At 36.0% G+C, this 26375-nt stretch overlaps 1 long non-coding RNA gene and 1 pseudogene across 1 annotated transcript in view; both read left to right on the top strand.

Moving 5' to 3' along the window:
- The window catches only part of LOC146402814 (uncharacterized), a 162953-nt gene that overhangs the window by 113476 nt on the left and 23102 nt on the right, over nt 1–26375 (top strand). The gene's annotated exons all lie outside the window — the stretch shown is intronic.
- LOC100521321 (sorting nexin-1-like) lies at nt 7540–9262 on the top strand (annotated as a pseudogene).

Genomic DNA, 26375 nt, shown 5'->3' with positions numbered 1-26375 from the left:
TCTTAATGCTTATATCTATTATTTCCAGTTTTCCATAATTGGGGTTTGCCATATGATTTTCTATTAAAAGGTTAAAAATATATTTGCATTTTTTTTCTGTAGTTACCTTGCTTATAGACTAGCAAGTTTTGGTAAAATATGGTGATTATTTAAAAATTTTATTCAGGTGCTGATGAAAACAGAAGAGCATTATTATTTCTGTGATGTACTCTAATTCTTTAGAAAAATATTATTTGCTACTTTAGATCATATACTGTATAATGCTTATTTTAAAATATACATTAATTCTAGCAAAAAAATGCAAATAATCCATTTATTTTTCTGTCACTCATTACTTAATTTTCAAACTCATGATGAGATATCAATATGCTATACTTTCATACTATCTTATTTTCAGAATGTTTCCCTATGTAGTTATTAAGTAGATACTAAAAAGGAAATCTTTTCACTAGTTTTCACTGTTTACTGAATTGCAGAACTATAGTCTCCCAATACCTGTATTAGTTAGAAAAGTTTTGTGCCCTAAAAAGTAGCCATATATTACAGATCAATGATTTAAGTAGAGTGTATGGCTAGCAAACTGTTGCAAATCAAAGCTCTATGAGTTCTATAAAGAAAAAAAATGGTGCATATAGCATATTGAAGCTATTAAAGAAGATAAGACTACATGTGGGTAAGGACAAACAATGTATGTAATAAATTTGACTTTTAAAACATTTCGTGAGAGTGTTAAATCTCACTAATGAAGAAGAAAAAAAAATGAGAATAGAAAGCAGACAGGTATGTTCTACTAGAGCCAGGGGGTAATTGAATTAGCAAAAAGTGAACAAAAAATTTTGGTTGTTCGAGGGACAAAAATAGTAGCAAGGGACGAATTTTACCAGGTCAGGTCAATTGCTTGCACTTCTTTAAACTTATCACTTTCCAGATTGGAAAGATGAGTTTCTAATTAGCTCCTTTTTCATCAGTCAAGGCTCAGTCTCTCTAAACAATCTTTGAGTAATGACCATATCCCCACTTTGAGCAACTTTAGGAAAATTTCAGAGCCTAATATTAAACAGGTGCTTATGAAATTGTGCTTAACTACCTGTTCTTTGAACCTCTGTCTGACCCAGTTAACAAAGACCAGTGTACTTCAATTAGTGCAAGTGATACCAAGTATAATCAACCCCTAAATAACACTGGACACATTTCTCTCAATCTTGCAATCTTATTTTCTCAAATTAATCTTCAGTATGTTTTTATATCTCAATGAAATATCTCTAAGAAACTGTAACTTGGTCCAGAAAAATGTATAGATAATAATGACTACAACAAGAAAGACTACAAACTTCCACTCCTTTTTTTTGCATATTTATTTAATTTGCTTTATTTATTTGTCTTGAAGCTAAAACAAATGTCTGTGTAGATCTGTTAAAGAATTTTCCTTATTTTTTAAAAAACGTTTCATTGGTGTCAAAAAAAAAAAAAAAAACAACCTCCTGGAGGCTCAGTTAAAAATGAATTCCAGATCCTGCTTCAGAACCATGGAATGAGTATCTTCAAGGATGGAGTCTAGGTGTTTGCAGTTGTAACAAGTTCACTGGTGATTCAGTTGGAGAGAGTGATAGATGAACATAGTTGACCCTTGAACAAGGGTAGGGGGTTAGGGGCACCAACCTTCTGCCTGTGGAAAATCCTTGTATAACTTTATAGCTAGCCCTGTGGCCCTCCATAACCCTGGTTCTGTATCTCTGAGATTTAACCAATCCAGGATCATGTAGTATGGTTTTATTTTTTAGTAAAAGAAATCTAGAAGTAAGTGGGCCTTCAGAGTCCAAACACATGTTGTGCAAGGGTTGGCTGTATTTGGAGAACATCAACTTTGAACAGAGCATGACAACTTTGAGTGGAGTATCTGTTTCTGTTGCATAGCAATGAAGCTGTTACCTAACAAAGAAGAATCTTATGATAAAAAGTAGTTAAATTGTGGGCAAGTGAAAATTTGGGTAGAAGCAAAGAGAGAAGAATTATTTTTTATTTGCTCTCTATGGTCATCTCAAATTAGTCTCATTTTTTCATTCATTCTTAAAAACATACCAAATGTATATCATTTGCCAGGAATATGTATGTTGGGACACAGATGGGAGCAAGATAAATGTCATCTTTATATCATGGAGTCAAAATATTATAGCAGTTAAAGGTGCACATTCGGAGTCTGAAAGATTGCCTTTGAAATTTGGCTCTGCTATTTAGCAACTGGGATAAGTTATTTTTCCGGTCTAAACTACTTACAGCTTTTTCATCTGAGAAATGGAGTTATTGATACATATTTAAAAAGGTTGGCACAAAGGTTAAATTCTTGACTGGTAGTTATTGCTCCAAGTAGTATTGTTTATTGATCAATAGATAATGATATTCTTTCACATAACCTCTTTTCAGTGTTTATGTCATTTTTCTTTTGAGATTTAGCTTTGCTAAATCCACTGTTTTACTTTTCATTTCCAAGTATCATATCCTAAGTGTGCCATCTAAGGAAAATTTTTATTTATTTATTTATTTTTATTTTCCCACTGTAGAGCAAAAGGATCAAGTTATCCTTACATGTATACATTACAATTACATTTTTTTCCCCACGCTTTGTTCTGTTGCAAGATGAGTATCTAGACATAGTTCTCAATGCTATTCAGCAGGATCTCCTTGTAAATCTATTCTAGGTTGTGTCTGATAAGCCCAAGCTCCCAATCCCTCCCACTCCCTCCCCCTCCCATCAGGCAACCACAAGTCTCTTCTCCAAGTCCATGATTTTCTTTTCTGAGGAGATGTTCATTTGTGCTGGATATTAGATTCCAGTTATAAGTGATATCATATGGTATTTGTCTTTGTCTTTCTGGCTCATTTCACTCAGGATGAGATTCTCTAGTTTCATCCATGTTGCTGCAAATGGCATTATGTCATTCTTTTTTATGGCTGAGTAATATTCCATTGTGTATATACACCACATCTTCCAAATCCAATCATCTGTTGATGGACATTTGGGTTGTTTCCACGTCCTGGCTATTGTGAATAGGGCTGCAATGAACATGTGGGTGCATGTGTCTCTTTTAAGTAGAGTTTTGTCCGGATAGATGCCCAAGAGTGGCATTGTGGGGTCCTATGGAAGTTCTATGTATAGATTTCTAAGGTATCTCCAAACTGTTCTCCATAGTGGCTGTACCAGTTTACATTCCCACCAGCAGTGCAGGAGGGTTCCCTTTTCTCCACAGCCCCTCCAACACTTGTTATTTGTGGATTTATTAATGATGGCCATTCTGACTGATGTGAGGTGGTATCTCATGGTAGTTTTGATTTGCATTTCTCTTATAATCAGCGATGTTGAGCATTTTTTCATGTGTTTGCTGGCCATCTGTATATCTTCTTTGGAGAAATGTCTACTCAGGTCTTCTGCCCATTTTTCCATTGATTGATTGGCTTTTTTGCTGTTGGGTTGTATAAGTTGTGGAACAGAATAGAGAACCCGGAAATAAACCCTGACACCTATGGTCAATTAATCTTTGACAAGGGAGGCAAGAACATAAAATGCAAAAAAGAAAGTCTATTCAGCAAGCATTGCTGGGAAACTCTGACAGTTGCATGCAAAGCAATGAAACTAGAACACACCCTCACATCACGCACAAAAATAAACTCCAAATGGCTGAAAGACTTAAATAGAAGACAGGACACCATCAAACTCCTAGAAGAAAACATAGGCAAAACACTCTCTGACATCAACGTCATGAATACTTTCTCAGATCAGTCTCCCAAAGCAATAGAAATAAGGGCAAAAATAAACCCATGGAACCTCATCAAACGGAAAAGCTTTGGCACAGCAAAGGAAACCCAAAAGAAAACAAAAAGACGACTTTCAGAATGGGAGAAAATAGTTTCAAATGATGCAACCGACAAGGACTTAATCCCTAAGGAAAACTTTATATCGTTTTTTAAAAATTTTAATGGTTTAATTTTTTTCATTTTTGAAAGTTTTATTGGAGTATAGTTGATTTACAATGTTGTGATCATTTCTGCTGTGCAACATAATGTATACTTCTTAAATAAATATTAGTTTAGGTAATATTTATTAATATTTTTTACCATAGCAGCTGAAGATCCAAACGCTCAATGTTGTATGTGCTCATTAAATACATATTAAGCTTAATTATGTTATAAATATATAGAATATATGTATATATGTATTTGTGTCTGTATGTGTCATCTATCCCTCACAATTGAGCAGCTTAAAACAAAACACACTTTTATTCTCTCATAATTCCTTTGGTTTAGGAATCTTGACATAGATTAGCCAAGTCCTTTGCTTTAGAGTCAAACACAAGGCCATAATCAATGTCTGACAGGATGACAGGGTTACAGACTCATCTGAAAGCCAGTTTGGGAAGGACTCACTTCTAAGCTCACTCATGAGGTTGTGGCAGGATTCACTTCCTCCCAGACTTGGACCAAGGGCTTCAGTACCTTACCAGCGATTGTTCGGAAGCTGCCCTTAGTCCCTCACCACTTGTGACTTACCAGCTTGCTTCATCATGACAGGCAATGGAGAAAAAACAGGGAGAGAGACTAGCAATATAAAAGCCATAGTCTCTTGCACCCTAATCAAAATCATACTCCTTATTCTAAGCAAATGTCTAGGTCTAACCAATATGTAATGGGAGAAGATTACACAAGGGTATGATTGCCAGGGATTGCGATCTCTGGGGACCATGTCAGAAGTTGTCCACCACTAAAGATCCTGAAGAGGCACAGGTAACACTGAGTAACTTAGGAGTGCTGAACAGTCTATGTTTCTAAAGCATTCTCAGTCTAGCCTGCATCCACAATCACCTGGATTCACCTTCAGAGTTACTGATTCAGCAGTTCTGGTGTTGGACTTTATAGCATGCCTTTGGGTGATGCTATCGCTGTCAGTTCAGTCACAACAGAAACCAAAGAAACCCTGCTGTAGAGCATATACCATGTCTTATTGCACAAGGATAGGCAAAATTCACCTCTTAGTGTAAGCTCATCTGTCAGCCAATCTGGTTGTCCTCCTTTCTCCTGCTATGAGAGATACTGAACTGTGCTGTCATCTGTTTCTATTTATAAAAAAGTACATTAAAAAGGTTTTCTTTTTTTCTTCTCCTAAATGTTTTGTTTACACATGGAGAGATAAATGGAGATCCAGGTATTACCCAGCATGTTGAAAAATCATAGGCAAATCTTGTCTAGATTTCTTAGAAAAGTTGACATTTAGGGTGGACATTAAGGAACAGAGGATAATGAGAGATAGGAGAACCAGGAGTGACTTAGTAAAAGCATTGTGTTCATGTCCATTGCAGCACATTCTTCACCTCTGAGTTAAAAAAAAAAAATAAGAGAAGGAAGAAGAAACCTTAAAGACCAATTAACACCTTGGAAAGCACTTTGGAATTGCTTTCTACACTTGGTGTAATGAAAACAAATGGACATTTTGATTAAATAGATATCATTAGGATGACATGTTATGATCTCAACCCCTAGTTTAATGATCTAATTAAGACTAAGGAAAATTCATTATGGACTCTCAGATCAAATAATTCATTTTACAGAGCCATGGAAAAAGATTATATGTTTGTTCAGGATAGGAAGACTGTCCCAGATGAATGAAGAAAAGAAATTCAACCCTGAGAAGTTTATAACTATCTTCATTTCAAGGAGGGAAAAGATACAGGCAAAGAAGCCAACAATGGAAAATGCAAACTACTGGGAGGAAGAGGGCTGAGGTCCTGGAGGTACTTTTGCCTCCAGTCATTCTTTGCTGTATTTTACCTCTGCTTGTCTGTTACAAAAGGAGAAAGAGTTGGGAGAAAGATAAGGTGAGGGAACTAGGATAACCAAAATCCCATAGTTTTTTGGGCATGTGAGTATTACCATATCAAGGGGGTTAAAACAAAGCAGGAAGTCAGTAAGAGGCCAAAGGGGAATAAGAAAAAGTAAATTACACACAAGAGGTCAGGAGAAGCAGTGGTAAGAAGCTTAGAGGTTAACAACACAGGAACTCTGACAGTTAATTTTGCGTAACTTTACAAAGCTAAGGTATGCACAAATAGCTGGTAAAATAACTATTTCTAGATGTATCTGAGAGTGTATTTCTGGAAGAGATAAGTATTTGAATCAGTGGACTGAGTTAAAGAACATCTCCTTCCCACCAATATAAGTGGACAATATCTAATCTATTGAAGCTCAAGTAGAACAAAATGGTATAAGGCAAATTCTTTTTCTCACTTCTTGAGGCTGGACATCCTTCCTTACTGGCTGTCACATATCAGAGTTCTTGGTTCTTAGGACTATGGACTCTAATAAGACTTAGATTCTCAGCCTTTCAGTCTGCAGCTGAGAGTTTTATCCTTGACTCCCTGGTTCTCATGACTTTAGACTTAGACTGAATTATATTCTGCTGGCTTTCCTGGTTTTTTAGCTTGCAGAGGGCATAACATGGCACTCCTCAGCTTCTATAATTGAGTAAGCCAATTCTTTCAATAAATTGTCTATGTCTACATCTATGTCTATATATCCTATTGGTTCTGTTTCTCTAAAGAACTCTAACACAAGAACCAAAGTATAAAAAGAGAAATGGAACAGTCTAAAATTAAGACATGGAGTAGCCATGAGATTTCTATGCAATACCATATGTAGTTTTCTTGGAGATAGTGTTTCCTCCATCAAAAGTTGAATATCACTGAAATCTGTATGCTAAAAACACATTACATCGACTAGTTTATTGAATGTCTCCTGGCTGGAGTCTTCACTTAAATATCTAAAGGAGGAAATGAACAAACAAAAAAAACCACTATAGACTATTGAGGAAGTCTCACTTGAAAACATTTAAGATTAATTCACTTAAAACCTTAAAAACAAAATATTACCAACATTGCCTCCAGCTTAGCCAGTGGCAATTTATCTGCTGTGATATATCATGGTGCACTGAAGGGGGGCATAGCTAACAGCTGTCAGTATTCTTTCCATTTTGAACATGTAATATTTCCACCCAATCCATTTGACCCTCAATTATTCTCCTTAGGCTTGATTGCACAGAGTTAGGACCTCAGCCGCATGAGCAGGGAAGAGAAGAGATGGAAGTTGAAATGGAAAGGATGTTGAATGGGGAAATTAATCTAATTGTAGGTGTGGCCCCTTGAAGGTAGCCAACTGGTATGCAGATTTTGTGAATTCTGCTTGATTGGAAGTGTTAATGTCTGAGAAGTTTCAATGCAGAGTGAAATCCAAATGCTAAAGAATGCCCAAAGCAAGAGTTCCCACTGCGGCACACCGGAAATGAATCTGACTAGGAACCATGAAGTTGCTGGTTCCATCCCTGGCCTCAGTGGGTTAAGGATCTGGCATTGCTGTGAGCTGTGGTGTAGTTTGCAGACACATCTCGGATCTGGCTCCAGTTGTGGCTGTGGCTGTGGCTGTGTCCGGCAGCTGTGTCTCCAATTCAACCCCTAGCCTGGGAATGTCCATATGCCACAAAAAACAAACAAAAAAAGAATGCCCAAAGCCAAACCATTGCAGGGGGAGGATATTTTCACCAGCGCTGATGCGGCCAGTAAGCCCCAGTCTCCAAAGAGAATTGCTTTCCTTCTTCCCATCAACAATAGCTCCCAAGAAAACAGGATCCATGAGGAATAAGACCAAGATCCACAAGATCTCTCTGCAGATGCCACAGTGGAGGTATCCTTGGACAGCACACAAAATAATCAGAAGAATCTGCCAGCCAAAACGCTCATTTTTCTTCCTCCACAGGAAGGCACAAATTCTTCTCAGGCCCAGACAAGCTATGAGGAGCTAGTGGAAGAGGAAGAGGAAGACCAGTTTGGTTTGACAGTCGGTGTAACTGATCCTGAGAAAATAGGGGATGGTATGAATTCCTATGTGGCCTACAGAGTTACAACACAGACAAGCTTACCAATGTTCAGAATTAAACAGTCTGCAGTGAAAAAAGAATTAGTGATTTTCTGGGTCTTTATGAGAAGCTTTCAGAGAACCCCTCCCCAAATGGCTTTATTGTCCTTCCTCTACCCAAGAGAAGCCTAATAGGAATGACAAAAGTAAAAGTTGGGAAGATTCTTCTGCAGAATTTCTTTGAAAACTGAGGGCTGCCCTAGAAAGCTACCTTCAGAGGATTGCGAATCATCCTACAATGTTATAGGACTCTGATGTCAGGGAGTTCTTGGAAAAAGAGGAGCTGCCATGCGCCATGGTACCCAGACATTGAGTGGTGTTGGTCTCCTCAAAATGTTCAACGAAGCCACAGATGTGGTCAGCAAAATGACCATAAAGATGAATGAATCAGGGCTGTCCTGTCATGGCTCAGCAGAAACAAATTCAACTAGGAACCATGAGGTTGTGGGTTTGATCCCTGGCCTTGCTCACTGGGTTGAGAATCCAGCATTGCTGTGAGCTGTGGGGTAGCTCACAGATGTAGCTCAGATTTGATGTTGCTGTGGCTGTGGCATAGACCAGTGGCTACAGCTCCAATTAGATCCCCAGCCTGGGAGCCTCCATATGTCACAGGTGTGGCTCTAAAAAGCAAAAAAAAAAAAAAAGAAGAAGAATGAATTTGAATTTGATTTGAGGGAGGAGAAGCTCCAGGAGGTAGAATGGGAGGTGCAGTGCTTACAAAAACTGCATAACCTTGTAGAAACTCTATTCAACCACAGGAAAGAGCTAGCGCTGAACACAGTCCAGTTTGCAAAGACTCGCCATGCTCAGGAGCTCTGAGATCAACACAGCATTGTCACAGGCACTCTCCCACCTGGCTGAGGTGGAAGCGAAGATCAAGCAGCTCCACCAGGAACAGGCCAACAATGACTTCCTCCTTGAAGAGCTCCTGAGTGAATGTATTCGCTTCCTGGCCATAGTCTGAGCCACATTAGACCAGCACATCAAGACATGGCAGCACTGGCAGGATGCTCAAGCCACACTGCAGAAGAAGTGGGAGGCCAAGATTCAGCTGCCTTGGGCTAACAAGCCCAACAAGTTGCAGCAGGTCAAAGATGAGATCGTAGAGTGGGAGTCTCAGGTGACCCAGTAAAAAAGGGACTTTGAAAGGATTTCAACTGTGGTCCAAAATGAAGTGATATGGTTTGAGAAAAAGAAATCCAACGACTTCAAAAATCAGGTGATCAGGTACCTTGAAACACTCCTATATTTGCAGCAGCTGGCAAAGTACTAGGAAGGCTTCCTTCCTGAGGCAAAGCCCATATCCTAATGGACCAAAGACACCAGAGCCCACCTGCCTGATGCTGCCTTTTTACACACTGTCCTCCTTCACCTCTGCTGGACCCCAGTGGGCATCCTGCCTAGCTTGGACTTCACTCCTTCCTCCCTGCCCCATGACAAAACTGTCCCTAGCCACTCTAATGTCACTTCACTTAGCTTCCATATATTTCTTACCTGAGAGAATAGTATCTTGCTTTAAACAAAAGACCTATAATAGATGCTGGAATTATGGAATAGGGGTGGAGTATTGATATAAATATATAAATACAAATGTATATTTTTCAGGATGTGGTTAGTGAACTGGGAATAACGTTTTCTGTTACTCCTGATAGTGACATGAACAGATTATGTAATAAAATAGTTTAAAATTGGGGGAAAAATAATCTATATATTGAAGAATTTAGCTTCCCGAGGTGATGGGTACTCAACAAAATAAACGGAAAGTTTTGGGGTAGGAATAGCATCATGTTGGATAAATGTTAGCTCATAAAGCAGGACTACAGCCTTCCCAGGATAGTATTGCTATTTCTCCTATTGAAAGATGAACAAGGTACCTCTGAAATCCTGAGAACTCTTTTCAGTGGATGGGCTCAACATGAAGCTTCTCATTAGGAGGGAGGTTCTGAAGGACTACATAGATGGACTATGTAGAAGTTAAGATATAAGGCTAGAGGAATTGTATCTGGGTCCTCTTTTCTAGAGTTTTCAGGAGAAGAACAAACAAAAATATTATTTTATTGACATAAAAGCTAGGAACTTACATTGTCAAATACTCTCTGAATATAATAATATCTCCCCTCAGATTGTAGATTTGTTAATAGGGAGGGGAATTATATGCCTCTTCATAGGGTATGTTGAGTGGTAAAAAAATAAAGGAAGGATGCCTAATGTCAACAAAATATTCACATAATTACTAGTAGTAAACGTACCATCCTTATAAAGAAGCACTCTCCAATAGAAATATAACTCATATCACGTATGACATTTTAAATTTTATTGTAAGCACATCAAATATTTTAAAAGCTGGTAAAATTATTTCCATTAAATAATTCATTTTAACATAATAGTACATTCACATGCAGTTGTGGGAAATAATATACTGAGATCCTTATACCCTTTCCCCATTTTTCCTCCACAGATAAGATCTTATAAAAACCAGGATACAATATTGCAACCAGGATATTAACATTAATGTGATCTCATCAATCTTTTTCTTTTTCATCAATTTTACTTGTACTCTTCTCTGTGTGTGAATGTAGGATTTTTTTACAGTTTTATCACACATGTCTGTTCATATAGCCACAGCCACAGCTGAGACACAACAGTTCAGTCTCCACCAAGATCCTCATCTCCTGTGTCCCACACTCCTAACACCAGGCAACTAATTCACCTTCCATTTCTATAATTTTACCTAGAAAAATGAATTTTAACAACATATTTTATATAATATATCTAAACTATTGCCATTTCAATGTGTAATCAATGTAAAAAAATGTGATACCTTACAGTCTTCCTATAGTACTAAGTCTTTAAGACCTAAGGCATAATTTATATTTATAGTACATATCAATTTTGATTAGTAACCTTTTAATGGTCATTAGTCACATGTGTCTCATGGTTACTGCCTTAGATCCCTCAGGTCTAGGGGATGCATATTTGTCCTTGGATCATGCATGCCATCCAGTGCAGAGGTTTTAGAGTCAGAGCTATGTAAAAATCTGCGTATATTGGACTCTTGGAAATAAGCTGAATATTTAGCATTAGAGAAATGGTTAAATAAAAGGTTGTGTAATACCTTAATAGTTTACATATATATTATATTATATTATATTATATTATATTATATATATATATTCTTTTTATAGCCTCACCCATGTCATATGGATGTTCTTAGGCCAGAGATTGAATCTTATCTGCAGCTATGACCTGAGCCACAGCTGTGGCAATGATGGATTCTTAACCACTGTGATGGGGAAGAAAATCAAACCCATGCCTCTGCAGTGATCCAAGCTGCTGCAGTTAGGTTCTTAATCCAGTGTGTCACAGTGGGATATCACTTAGTTGCATGTTATAGACACTGAAATTTTGTTTACAAAGAAGATTAAATAATATGATATAGAGTGACCAACAATTTGTTTTCCTCTGTCTGAGGGATTTCTTGAGATGAGAGATTTTCATTGATGGAACCCTAACTTAATGGAAAAATCCTTATAATATAAGAAGTATTTTATATAAATATATAGGCAAATATATCACATATATATAGTATATATATCATATGTGTGTGTATATATATATATAGATATAGATATGTACAATGTGAATCTATACATATATATCATGAAGAATGACAGAGTAATAATATTTAAAATAAAGCATTTTAGAAATAAATATACTAGATGATCATTCTCTAAAATTTAACCTAAGGTATCACATTAATCAAATTGAGCTTTGCAAAGTAGGCATACAATACGAGGGAACCTGGGGTTCTTGATTGTGCCTTTGTAAAATAACAAATTGGACTAGACAATCACTAATATGCAGTCTAGTTCCAAAATTCTACAATGATGATTCCAAATAAATATTTTTTAGCCTAAAATTGCTACAGAAAATCAAAAGGCAATTCCATTATTGAGTAAGACATTCACAGATATGAGAAGTACCTTTGACTTTGAGAGATTAGGTGAATTAGGAGAATTTGGCCTAGGTGAATGGAATAAAGGAGGTAAATGCAAGTAACAGAATAACAGTAAACCCAACAAGGCACAGTGACAAAACAATTGAGCTAAGGTCCTTGCTAGGTGAACCACTTTAGGCAAGCAAAATTATATTAAAATAATTTTATTGATCAACCTTAAGGTATTCCTCACTGTATTAATAAATGAATATTTTACATTGCCAAGGAGATTATAAGCAGAATTTATTAGTTTAAGGGAAACAATGATTTCTTTTTTTAAGAAAAGTATTATAGTTGATTTATAATATTTTGCTAATTTCTGTAGTACAGCAAAGTGACTCAGTCATATATATATCCTTTCTTATATTATCTTCCACCATGTTCTATCCCAAGAAACTGTATATATTTCCCCATGCTGTACAGTAGGACCTCATGGCTCATCCATTCTATATGTAATAGTCTGCATCTACTAACCCCAATCTCTCTGTCCATCCAACTCCCTCCCCCTCACTTTGGCAGGCACAAGTCTGTTGTCTATGTCTTGAGTCTGTTGTTGTTTTGCAGATAAGTTCATTTGTGTCATATTTTAGATTCCACGTACAAGTGATATCTTAAGGTATTTGTCTTTTTCTTTCTGACTTACTTAGACTTGGTATGAGAGTCTCTAATTTCATCCATGTTGCTGCAAATAGCATTATTTTGTTCTTTTTATGGCTGAGTAGTACCCCATTGTATATATGCACCACATCTTCTTAAACCATTTATCTCTCTATGGACATTTAGGTTGGTTCCATGTCTCGGCTATTGAGAATAATACTGTTATGAACATAGGGGTGCATCGTTTTGAATTATAATTCTGTTTGGATATATGCCCAGCAGGAATATAATTGTTGGATCTTATGGTAGATCTATATTTAGGGTTCTGAAGAAGCCCCACACTGTTTTCCATAGTGGTGTTACCAATTTACATTCCCACAACAGTATTGGAGTGTTCCCTTTTCTTGACACCCTCTCCAGTGTTTGTTATTTTAGACTTATTAATGATGACCATTTTGATATGTGTGCGATCAGAACTACTCATAGTTTTGATTTGCATTTAATTTCTATAATAATTAGTAATGTGGAGCATCTTTTCATGTGCCCATCAGCCATCCATATGTCTTCTGGAGAAATGTCTATTTGGGTCTTCTGCCAATTTTTCATTTGAGTTGTTTTTTGTTCTTTTTGTTTATATATTTTGGATTAAGTCCTTGAAAGTTGCATCATTTGCAATAATTTCCTCCCATTCCATAGGTTGTGTTTTCATTATTATAAATTTTTTACGGTTTCCTTTGCTATGCAAAAGCTTGTAAATTTGATTAAGTCCCACTGGTTTATGTTTCTTTTGATTTCTGTCTTTTGTCTTTTTTTTTTTTTTTTTTTTTTTTTTTTTTTTTTTTTTTTTTGTTGTTGTTGTTGTTGTTGTTGTTGCTATTTCTTGGGCCGCTCCCGCGGCATATGGAGGTTCCCAGGCTAGGGGTTGAATCGGAGCTGTAGCCACCGGCCTACGCCAGAGCCACAGCAACGCGGGATCCGAGCCGCGTCTGCAACCTACACCACAGCTCACGGCAACGCCAGATCGTTAACCCACTGAGCAAGGGCAGGGACCGAACCCGCAACCTCATGGTTCCTAGTCGGATTCGTTAACCACTGCGCCACGACGGGAACTCCTCTTTTGATTTCTGTTGCCTTGGGAGGCTAACTTAAGAAAACATTTGTATAATTTATGTCAGAGTATGTTTTGCCTGTCTCTTTCTAGAAATTTTATGGTGTTGTGTATTATGTTTAAGTCTTTTGAGTTAATTTTGAGTTTATTTTTGTTCATGGTATAAGGGTGTGTTCTAGTTCTAAGTTCCCAAGGATGGTTCAACATATGCAAATCAATGTAATACACCACATTAACAAAATAAAAGTCAAAAATCACATGATTATCTCAACAGATACAGAAAAACACTTGACATAATTTAACATCCATTCATGACAAAACTGTTATGAAAGTGGGCTTAAAGAGAATATATCTCAACATAATAAAAGTCATTTATGACAAACCCACAGCCAGTATAATACTCAATGGAGAAAAAGCTGTAAACCTTTCTGCTAAAACCTGGAACAAGATAAGGATGCATATTCTCACCACTTTAATGCAATATAGTACTGGAAATCCTTGCCACACCAATCAAACAGAGGAAAAAATCCAAATTGAAAGAGGTGTTAAAATTGTCACCATATGTATCCTGGCCATCTGTATATCTTCCTTGGAGAAATGTCTATTCAGGTCTCTTGCCCATTTTTCCATTGATTGATTGACTTATTTGCTGTTGGGTTGTATAAATTTCTTATATATTCTAGAGATTAAGCTCTTGTCCATTGCATCATTTGAAACTATTTTCTCCCATTCTGAAAGTCGTCTTTTTGTTTTCTTTTGGGTTTCCTTTGCTGTGCAAAAGCTTTTCCGTTTGATTAGGTTCCATGGGTTTATTTTTGCCCTTATTTCTATTGCTTTGGGAGACTGATCTGAGAAAGTATTCATGACGTTGATGTCAGAGAGTGTTTTGCCTATGTTTTCTTCTAGGAGTTTGATGGTGTCCTGTCGTATATTTAAGTCTTTCAGCCATTTTGAGTTTATTTTTGTGCATGATGTGAGGGTGTGTTCTAGTTTCATTGCTTTGCATGCAACTGTCAGGGTTTCCCAGCAATGCTTGCTGAATAGACTTTCTTTTTCCCATTTTATGTTCTTGCCTCCCTTGTCAAAGATTAATTGACCATAGGTGTCAGGGTTTATTTCCGGGTTCTCTATTCTGTTCCATTGGTCTGTCTGTCTGTTTTGATACCAGTACCACACTGTTTTGATGACTGTGGCTTTGTAGTATCTTTTGAAGTTTGGGAGAGTTATGCCTCCTGCTTGGTTTTTGTTTCTCAAGATTGCTTTGGCGATTCTGGGTCTTTTGTTGCTCCATATAAATTTTTGGATCATGTGTTCTAGTTCTGTGAAAAATATCATGGGTAATTTGATAGGTATTACATTGAATCTGTAGATTGCTTTGGGTAGTATGGCCATTTTTACAATATTGATTTTTCCAATCCATGAACATGGAATATCTTTCCATTTCTTTATATCATCTTTGATTTCTTTGATTAAAGTTTTATAGTTCTTGGCATATAGGTCCTTTACCTCTTTGGTCAGGTGTATTCTGAGGTATTTGATTTTGTGAGGTGCAATTTTAAAAGGTATTGTATTTTTGTATTCCTTTTCTAATATTTCATTGCTGGTACACAGAAATGCAACTGACTTCTTGGTGGGAATGCAAACTGGTACAGCCACTATGGAGAACAGTTTGGAGATACATTAGAAATCTATACATAGAACTTCCATAGGACCCCACAATGCCACTCTTGGGCATCTATCCGGACAAAACTCTACTTAAAAGAGACACATGCACCTGCATGTTCATTGCAGCCCTATTCACAATAGCCAGGACGTGGAAACAACCCAAATGTCTATCAACAGATGATTGGATTTGGAAGATGTGGTGTATATACACAATGGAATACTACTCAGCCATAAAAAAGAATGACATAATGCCATTTGCAGCAACATGGATGGAACTAGAGAATCTCATCCTGAGTGAAATGAGCCAGAAAGACAAAGGCAAACACCATATGATATCACTTATAACTGGAATCGAATATCCAGCACAAATGAACATCTCCTCAGAAAAGAAAATCATGGACTTGGAGAAAAGACTTGTGGTTGCCTGATGGGAGGGGGAGGGAGTGGGAGGGATCGGGAGCTTGGGCTTATCAGACACAACCTAGAATAGATTTACAAGGAGATCCTGCTGAATAGCATTGAGAACTATGTCTAGATACTCATCTTGCAATAGAACAAAGCGTGGGGAAAAAAATGTATACATGTAAGGATAACTTGATCCCCTTGCTATACAGTGGGAAAATAAAAAAAAAAAATTGTCACTACACACAGATCACATGATACTATACATAAAAAAACCCTAAGGACTCTACTCAATTAGTACTTGTTCTGATCAACAAATTCAGCAAAGTAGCAGGATACAAGGTAAACATTCAGAAATCAGTTACATTTCTGTATATTAGCAATGAAATATTTGAAAAGGAATATAATAAAAATTTCATAATTGCACCCCCAAAATAAAATACCTAGGAATAAACCTGGCCAAGGAGGTATGCTTAGAACTATAAAACATTAATAAATGAAATTAAAGAAGTTTCAAAGAAGTTGAAAGATACCGCATGCTCCTGGATTCAAAAAATTAATATTTTTAAAAATGGTTATAGTACCCAAAGAAATTACCAACTTAGTGTGATCTCTATCAAATTATACATGATATTTTTTCATAGAACTAGAACAATGCAAAAATTGATATGTATACATAAAAGACTCAAATTTGCCAAAGCAATCCTCAAGGTTGGGGGCTGGGATTGGAGGGACAAAGTCAAAGTAAGAAGCATAATTCTTCCAGACTTCAGGCAATATTACAAAGCTACAGTCATCAAAACAATGTGTTTTGGTACAAATACAGACATGCAGATCAATGGACGAGAATAGACACCTATGGTTAATTATTCCTTGACAAAGGATGCAAGAACATAAAATGGAAAAAAGACAATCTCTTCAGCAAGTGGTGTTGGGAAAACTGGATAGCAGCACCATTTCATGATTTTTTTTTTTGTCTTTTGTCTTTTTGTTGTTGTTGTTGTTGTTGTTGCTATTTCTTGGGCCGCTCCCGCGGCATATGGAGGTTCCCAGGCTAGGGGTTGAATCGGAGCTGTAGCCACCGGCCTTCGCCAGAGCCACAGCAACGCGGGATCCGAGCCACGTCTGCAACCCACACCACAGCTCACGGCAACGCTGGATCGTTAACCCACTGAGCAAGGGCAGGGACCAAACCCGCAACCTCATGGTTCCTAGTCGGATTCGTTAACCACTGCGCCACGACGGGAACTCCCCCAACTCTTGAATGAGCTTAGAATGTGGATAATAAAATGTTGGAATGTAGAGTAAGGCAAAATTAAAGAAACTCACACAATTCTGAATAATTGAAATTTATCTTTTAGGTAATAAGAAAGACTTTACATTACCTGTAGGAAGTGGCATTTATCTCTCAAGATAGTTTAATTCATCGCTAATTTCTCAAAGCAGAAACATTATTCTCTTCATTATACATCAGACTTTCCAAGAAGAGTTAACTCCTTTGCCCATTGTTTTATCCTTGGATGAGAGCTTTGTATTTAGTAAATGCTTCAGTTTGGAATAAAATGGCTCAGTTGACAAGAAAATGTTTCTACTTCATTTATTTCACTTAAAATATTTTGACCAAGTTGAACATTTTAATCCATTGGATGATATTTTAAATATAACAAGAATAATGTATTCTTGACCTTGCAAATTATAATCGATAACAAGCAACGCAGACCCAAGTCATAAATATTTACAGAAAAACTTCACTCAAACACATATAAAAATTCAGTGAAATATGCCCATTGAAGTCCAGATACCAATTACCATTTGGAGGCCATAAGACAAGCTTAGAATCTCAGGCACCAATAACAAAAAAATAAAACTGAAACCATATTATTTATCCACGTAATCAATATCCAAATGTAAACTTAAGTCAAAAATCCATCATTCTAATTACCTATTTGTGTTGATGATCCTTGTTTCAACAACACAAACCAAAGTCAAAATAAGAGAAGAGCACAGGAGTTCCCGTCATGGCTCAGTGGTTAACAAATCCGACTGGGAACCATGAGGTTGTGGGTTCAATCCCTAGACTTGCTCAGTGGGTTAAGGATCTGGCATTGCTGTGAGCTGTGGTGTAGGTTGCAGATGTGGTTCGCATCCCACATTGCTGTGGCTCTGGCATAGGCCAGCAGCTACAGCTCCCATTAGACCCCTAGCCTGGGAACCTCCATGTGTTGCGGGAGCAATCCTAGAAAAGCCAAAAAGCCAAAAAAAAAAAAAAAAAAAGAGAGAGAGAGTAGCACAGATTCTATTATGAAATAAAATAAAAGTAAATTGCAATTAAATTCGGAGGAGACAAAATTAAAAATACAGTGTTATTACTGAATGAAATAATAACACAAAAAGATATATCTTTAATGTTTCATTTGTAAGAGAATTTTCTTCCTTTTTTTTTTTAGGATATCATGTCTCAAAGCCTCTATAATCATATATACTCCTAAAAGAATTTTATTGATTCATTTATTCAAATGCTAATTAAACATGTGTCAGGCATTGTACAAGGTATGGGGATACAAGGATATAATACCACTTATCCGAACTTTGACAAATATGTAAACTCTTGTCATACTTGAATAATTAAACCCTATGGGCAAATTGTCTATATTTTAAAGTCAGTAACATGAAGGATGAATAAATTGGACATGTATAATTGTGACTTTTTTTCTTTAATCTAGAGAATAAGAGATTGAAATTTAACATTTTGCTCATCTTACTACATAGCTTGAGAAAGAATTAGCTTATAATGACATCTTTTGATGCCTACACAATACATTATTTGTTTGTAAATAGCCCGTTATAACTCATAAAATAGCCTTCTGTTGCCACTTTGGTATACATTCCTATTCTTTCTTGTCCACATCTTTTTGGATCAGAGGAGAGCAGCTGACATAGAGAAAGTTAACCTACTATATGGCCCAGGCCAATTATATTATCTCTCCTGGGAATTTCTATGAGCCCAAGAAGTAGCTGTTATCTATGGGAATGGACTCACTTGTAAGGATAGTAGAGCTGTGGATGGAGCAGTAGTATTTAGATGTTTTAGCAGAAGAGCAAAATGTCTGCAGGAAGAGAAAATACAAACAGAAAGGACAAAGGAGGCATATAGTATACAAAACTATACTTCTGCTGGCCAGAATGTCCCCTGACCATTACATCATTTTTCAGTTCAAGCACATGAAGAAGGGGTATCAAATAAAGAGATACTTCTAGAGTAGGGCAAGGAAAGAACAAAATTATTCATAAGCAAACATTAACTCTATGTTTAGAATACTTCTAGAAGAAAAAAAAATAGGTCTTGGCTTCCTAGAGCAGGAAATTGCTCTTAAGGAACTTTGGGATGCAAAAATCCAGGTGTATTGGGTTTCTTTCACTTGTAGGTATGTGGTACCATCTGCTCCAGTGCCAAAGAATTTCATCCCAAACAATTTATTTCCCACTTAAGGATGAATGAGGGGGTGGTTAAAATGTATGCTGGGTAATGTGATGGCAGGCTAGGAAGTGATTCAAGTTCTTTCTGTGCCTGAGTGTAAGAGGTTGATTTTGATGAGCTTGCCAAAGGACATAGACATTTCTCCTCCTCTAAACATCTGTGGGTGATCCATTCCCCCCCCCAAATGACAGTATCTATCTTCCTGCTAGCTGGCTTGAGAGCTAACATGCCAGACTCTCACAGCTGTGGGGGCACAGCTGACAATCCATCTTCAAAATGCACCACACACCAGTTGTTTGGATCAAGGTAGCTTGGAAAAGTCACTTCTTGGGAAGAAAACTTTTTCTGAGAGCTGATCATCTCACTAGGAGCATATTTCTCCCTTTGGCTCAACTTCTGCATACAAAGGGAACATCAGGTGAGAAGTGCCCATCATCAGATAATGACCTTGTCTTCAGGGGCTCTTTCTATCAGCTTTTAAGAGCATGACAGAGTCATCTGTGTTGAGAGATTTTACCATCCTAAATAAAGGTCATCCTCATTTTACAATGCATGTTGGCAGCTGGGCATTTTGAAAATTAGTTATCTCCCAAAAAAATGTCTCCCACTTTTGCTCACAGAAAAGAATAGACCTTCACTTCTGCCAATAAATAGATTCTATATATTCCTTCATTTAATTTATTAATTACTATTTCAAATTTTCTATGTTGTATTTTGAGGGAAAATCCATATACTTATATTGTATATATTAAGGCAAATATAATGTAAATTAATTTAATAAAATGTGTCCTAGGGAATCCAAACAATTATGTATGTGTTTATCTATAGATATACAGATAAATATATATGTGTATATGTATATCGATAGACATATCACTTTTGTGTGTGTGTGTATATATATACACACACACATATATATATACACATATATACCCCCATACGCATGTAAAAACATACAATAAATGCATGTAGTCATATAGTTTGTGTATACATACAAGCTTATAAAAACATGTGTACTCTGTAACCATATACAAAAATATCATTTCATTAAGTAACGTAATACTGAATGCTCCAGTAGTATGATTCACCTGAGCATTTTGTATAAATCCCATGACAATATCTCTGTTTGGATAAATGGATTCAGAGAGGAAAAAGCAAGATTCTGATGTGATTGTAATGCCTTTAACTATGCCTGAGTTCATAAGATTGACAAATGCATTGATTGATATTTCCCTCAATTAATAAGTTCTTTGAGAGAATTGATGGATTACACCTAACAAAGGCCAATTACTTCTCCACCCAACAAATGACCCTCCTTAGAGTCAAGAGTGCCTCTTGATTTACCTGTGAATATGGTTTCTCCGGTTCATATATTGCACTATCTACAAACGGGTCACTGGTGTCTAGTGCACATTTTATTAACAGAATAAAAGTGTAATAAAACTGATAATGAAATAATCATTTTATATTCTGATTAAGCTTTTTCTTTTTAATTAAAATAACCATTATGTGTAAATTACTTAGCTTAATTCTTGGCAAAGAGTGAGAGTTCATGAGTGTTTATTATTGTTTTATTAATAGTAGTATGAAGCACCACAATACCACGTCAAAAAGGTCAAATCTAAATATTTTGCTTTCTCCGTATGAGGGAAAATGATTAGTGGATGGGCTGAGGGTGTGGGTGTGTACTGAATATGCTCTATGGAGGGACATATTAAATGACTCTGTAAGGATCTAAACAATTTAATTTGGTGTGTAAATAAAGAAAAAGGTCAGATTCTGGAGGACAGAGGAACAGCAAATGAGTCATTGCTTTTATAGTAGTACAAGTTCAAGAGATAGAATGAAAAAGAGGCCATCCACAGTATCAGATTTATCATATGATACCACATATATGTAGAATTAAAAAAAAAGATACAAATAAACTCATTTCCAAAATAGAAATAAGAAAGAGAATCACACTTAGGAAACAAATTTATGTTTACCAAAGGGAGAATGACGGGAGGTATAAATTAGGAGTTTGGGATTAACATATACACACTACTACATACAAAAAAGATACAGGGAACTGTACTCAAGATTTTGTGATGGCCTATAGGAAAAGAGAATCTGAAGATTTTATATATATATATATATATATATATATATATATATGATAGATTTATATATATATATATATATATCTGAATCATTGTGCTGTACACCTGAAACTAACATAATATTGTAAATCAGCTATACTTCAATAAAACAAAATAAAATAATTAAAATTCTGTCGTTGCCTTCATATAAAAGTTATCTTTTCTTCAGTCGAAACTTATTAGTTCTTTGGGGACTAGTTCTACTTAATTTCTTAAAGACAATTCCTTATATTCATGGATTCATAATGATATTACAGAACTCTTTCATATATATTATTTGTTATTTGTCTCAAAAGAGTCCCACAATATATGGAACATTTATGATTAAATTCATTTTGGATAAGTGCAACCAGAGAAAATATACATAGTTTACCAGAGTTTAGAGAGCAAAGTGCTTCCAAAAGACGTCTAGAGAAGTCTTTGAAAGCTGGAAAAGGGCAGCTATCATTTTCCCATTAGAAGTGAAGAGTTCTGCTTTGCCCCTAGCCTCATTGGCAATGCCTGATTAATGTACTCATTTTCCCTCTATAGTTACTTTTCCAGATAGCATCTGTCAAAAAAACAGTCTTGGACAAAGCTCAGAGGACGCATGTGTTTGCAACTCCTTTTCTTTTTAGAAGAAAAGGAGGGGAGATGTATGGCCTGGGTGTCTCCTTTCTTAGAATGATAACTCTATCTTCATTTTGAGTTCTCCTCTGAACAATGGGGGATACAATCTAAAAGAGAGCTTTTCCCTTTTTGGCTGACCTACAAAAAACAGTCACTACACGAAACTCCCACTGAAAGGAAGTGTCCTTTTCCTTTTGACTGATAAGAGTTCATAATAATTTCGGAATAAGTAGTTATTCTTTATTGTCTTTGTTAGGAGTATGATGAATGTGGAGAGGGCAATAAGAGGGAAATAAACAGAGGAGACTGGGCCACAGGGACCAGGATTGGAGAGAAACCGGCTGCCACTTGAAGTGGGGGAAAAGGGCTTTTTCTTAGAAAATGATCCTCCTTTAGAATGTTGATAAACTTTACTACAAGAAGAGCTGCTTTGCCTCCTAAAGGAGTTTATTTCCTATAATTATCTTTGATGGAACAGCTGATCCACATAGTTACCTTAGGTATTATCTAAGTGGAGATTGAATTACTTTTATGCTACCACTAGTGTAGAAAAAATTCAAACTTTATTTTCAACATTGTTTTATTTCCTTATGTCTGTTTGGAACAGTAACTACTTATTTTAATCCTGTTTAAACTGCCTTTCTACAAATACAATAAATATAAGATTTAAACACTTAGAAAGAATTGGGAGATGCCATTGAGCAGAGTTGCATTCATTATCTAACCCAGAGAAAAGAACTTTGGGAGAAAAAAAAAAATCACAAATGGCAAGACTTTGAAGAATCTACTTGTTATCTTTTCCACTCCGGTGATTTTAGACTTCCCCACCAAATTGAAACACCATTTTCTGAACAACAATGTAATACATTTTTGACATCACAAAAGAATGCTTTTAAGGCATAAAAAATGCATTTCCCTTATGTAATCAAAAACAAAAAACTTATAAATTACAATGCAACTAACAGTCCAATTCCTCTATTGAATGTATTTAAAAAATATATGCTGATTAAGCTCTCAGTCATTTGTGTTAACAGTCTAGAGAAAGGTTTCCGAATATGGTTTAACCCATATTAAATGCCCTAGTGGTGGCCCTCAAATAAAAAGAGAAAGGGAAAATTAATTCAAGGCTTTGTTCCATTACATATTTTAATAAATGTTGCTGTACATTTCTAATACATTTATGTCTCATGCAGAATGTCAAATGGTATGATTTTTTTTCCAATGGAAAAGCCAAGAACAAATTTACACATTAAAATGTAAAGCAATTCAACAATGCCGGCTTTGTTTTTCAGAAAATGATGTGTTTTCTCTTTTTTTTAATTATCTTTTCATAGTCATTTCAGCTTTTTATATAAGTAGGCATTGGTAAAATTTTTCAGACTATCTTTTTTTTTTTTTCTTCTTTCCTTTGTTCCCCTCTGCATTGCTGAGAATGTCTTAGGGCTGTCCTATGTATTCACATGTTAGCAGTCTGTACTTCCTTAATATATCTTACCGGTTGATAGGGACATTGCTAGATTTTGCCATGAAACGCTTTAACATGGAGAAAAAAAAGTAATAAATTAAATTAAATTAAATTAAAGAGATTATTCTCACAATATTATTAGTAGGGATGTACTTAAGCAACAGAATGCCAGAAGATATTGCAGTAGACAATGAGGTGCCCATTTCTGGGGCATTTTTAAGTTGAGACCATGTAAAAGTGACTGATACTCAAAAATATGAAATAAAACAGAATAAAGAAGGCTACCTGTAGATGGTACAGCCTCCAGCTTTCTAGTTGACAGCACTCTGGTTTAAGAAAAGAAACAGGCACAGCTATAATATAGATTCAGTTCACATGCTTAAAAATGTAATTGTCTTTGGGAAACAAAAACGCAGTCAGTCCAGTTCCTCCAGAGCAATTCTTTTGCTGTTCCAAACTCTGGAATGTTGCCTTGGGGTTGGGTGACATCCACTGATGTGAACACCTCTTCCTTTGCTCCTGGCTCAGAAAATGTGGGACATAGATATTTCTGAAGCATGATCACTTACACCTCTCTTCCATGTGCTAATAACCACTGTTGTAGTAAAGAATACAGATGTCTTTCATTTGCATTATATACTGCCACTGCACATTACATCTTATAGTTCCATTTTTCTTTTTTTTTTTTTTTACTAAGACTCCTGTGCTACAGATATTCAACATGTTTTGTACATCAATGCAACCGTCTTATGTTTGTTTTGTTTCCATGATGATAGCATATACATAACATAAAATGTTACACTTTAACCATTTTAAAATTTAACATTTAGTGGTATTAAGTACATTCACATCATTTGCATTGTAATTATAACTATCACCACCAACCATCTACAGAACTTTGTGATCTTCCCAAACAGAAACTCCGGGGTAATTATACAAAATTGTTCTTTCCCCTCCTCCTCTCATCCCCTGGACATCATGAATTTGAGTACTCTATATATCACAGAATCATACAGAATTTGCCACTTTGTAATTGACTTGTTTCACTTAGCATAATGCCCTCAAGTTTTATTTATGTGGCTGAATTCATGCTAAGACTAAATAACATATCTTTGTATATATATAACATATTTGTTTACACATTTATTGGTTAATAGACTTTTGGGCTTTTCTACACTTTAGCTATCCCTTACATTTTGAACAGTCATCAATGGAGACTATGTTGAAGGAGATGGTGTTGACCACATGGATTTAAAATTGCAGATGCTTCCTCAAAAATGTCACTTTCTGGGCAGTCACAGAAAAGCACTTTGAAAAGCACTCCTGCTCTATTCGGCCCCAATGTGAATAAAACACAAATCAGAAAATGAGAAATTTAGAGTTATACACATATGTCAGCTCAGCACTGATTAAAACCATGAACTCATTGGGGATTTTCTGGTGTGGATCATTTTGACTAAAGATAGACCATCCACTAAACTTATTTTGCTGCTTGCTTCTTATTTCATATGCAGTTTACAACAAGAATCATGGAGAAAAAAAATGAAACAAATATCAATGACAATAAAATCAACAATTTGCCAGACAGTTCAAGGGGAAAAGCCACAGTAAATAGATTGAAAAGTGCCAGCAAAGAATTTCAATGCTCTAGCCCCTCCCTATCTCTCTCTCTGCTTTCAAGGATATTCCTTTCAACTTTCTGCAACTAAAGCAAATATAACCCACCAAGGATTTATGAACACTAATGAAAAAGAAAATTTCCATTTTTAGATGAGATTTTGATTTTTCAGATAGATAGGTAGATAGACAGACATATAAATAATGGAAGAAAAATAGTCTATTCATTTGTAGATTCATCTCACCACTCAGTCACTTGCTTGTGACTCATCTAGGATAAGTCAAAATTTCCTCAGCAATAAGTGAAAACTATTTTCTCAGCCCACTTTAGAGGTTGCTATGTCTTAAGTGATATTTTACATTTTAATGATTTGAAGCACCTGAATTTGTTGACTTTCACTGTTAGCTTTAGAAATTGTTGTATAAGTCCTATTTATTTAATAGCACTGAAAATAATGGTGAAAATAAAAACAAAAAAATGCTTTATTAATATACCAGTAGAGTTTGGGATTAGGAAAAAATAAACAATATATTACCTTCGTTTTCTCATCTGGAAGATTTTCTCCTTCTGTGAAGTGATATTAAAGAAGAGTGCCTCAGTGGTTTGTTCATTCTCCAGCCTAAACATTCAAATAGACAGCAGAGACCATTTGCAGCATATCTGAGCCACTGGGAGACAATCATGTGATCACAAACTAGTGGTTCCAAAATTTTCTTCAGATCATGAATCATTTTTAGGTTTTCCTTTTTCTTTTATAATTATTATTTTAGAAACAAATACAATGGTAAGTAACTTTCAGATGTTCACTTCTTTCTGGGGAATACAACTCAACTGAATAATCTCTGATGTCACCTTAAATGGGACAATACTGAGAAAAAAACCCCAATTAAACCAATGTTAAACATATAAACACTTGTATAAATATTTCCATATTATGGTAGTAAAACAACCATTGATACCAACTGAAGAAAAATTACAGGAGTAAAAACCAGTATGTAAAGATTTTTTTTTTTTTTTTGTCTTTTCTAGGGCCACTCCAATGGCACATGGAGGTTCCCAGGCTAGGGGTCTAATTGGAGCTGTAGCTGCTGGCCTGTACCAGATCCAAACAGCATCTGGGACCTACACCACAGCTCACAGCAACACCAGATCCTTAACCCACTAAGCAAGGCCAGGGATCATACCCACCACCTCATGGTTCCTAGTTGGATTTGTTAACCACTGAGCCACGATGGGAACTCCAAAGATTTTTTTTTTTTTTATAAATTGTTTCCATATGAAATCTGCATCCTGTGTGTATTTTGTAAAATTTTAACCAACATTAATTATCCAGAATAATGCTTCT

The sequence above is a fragment of the Sus scrofa genome, chromosome 6, assembly GCF_054392235.1.
Source record: "Sus scrofa isolate SSC_HxYL_T2T_F1_AM1 chromosome 6, Sscrofa_HxYL_maternal_Yorkshire_Landrace_v2.0, whole genome shotgun sequence".
NCBI lineage: Eukaryota > Metazoa > Chordata > Mammalia > Artiodactyla > Suidae > Sus > Sus scrofa.
The sequence above is the reverse complement of the archived record's forward strand: the minus strand, read 5'-3'. Positions and strand labels throughout refer to the sequence as shown.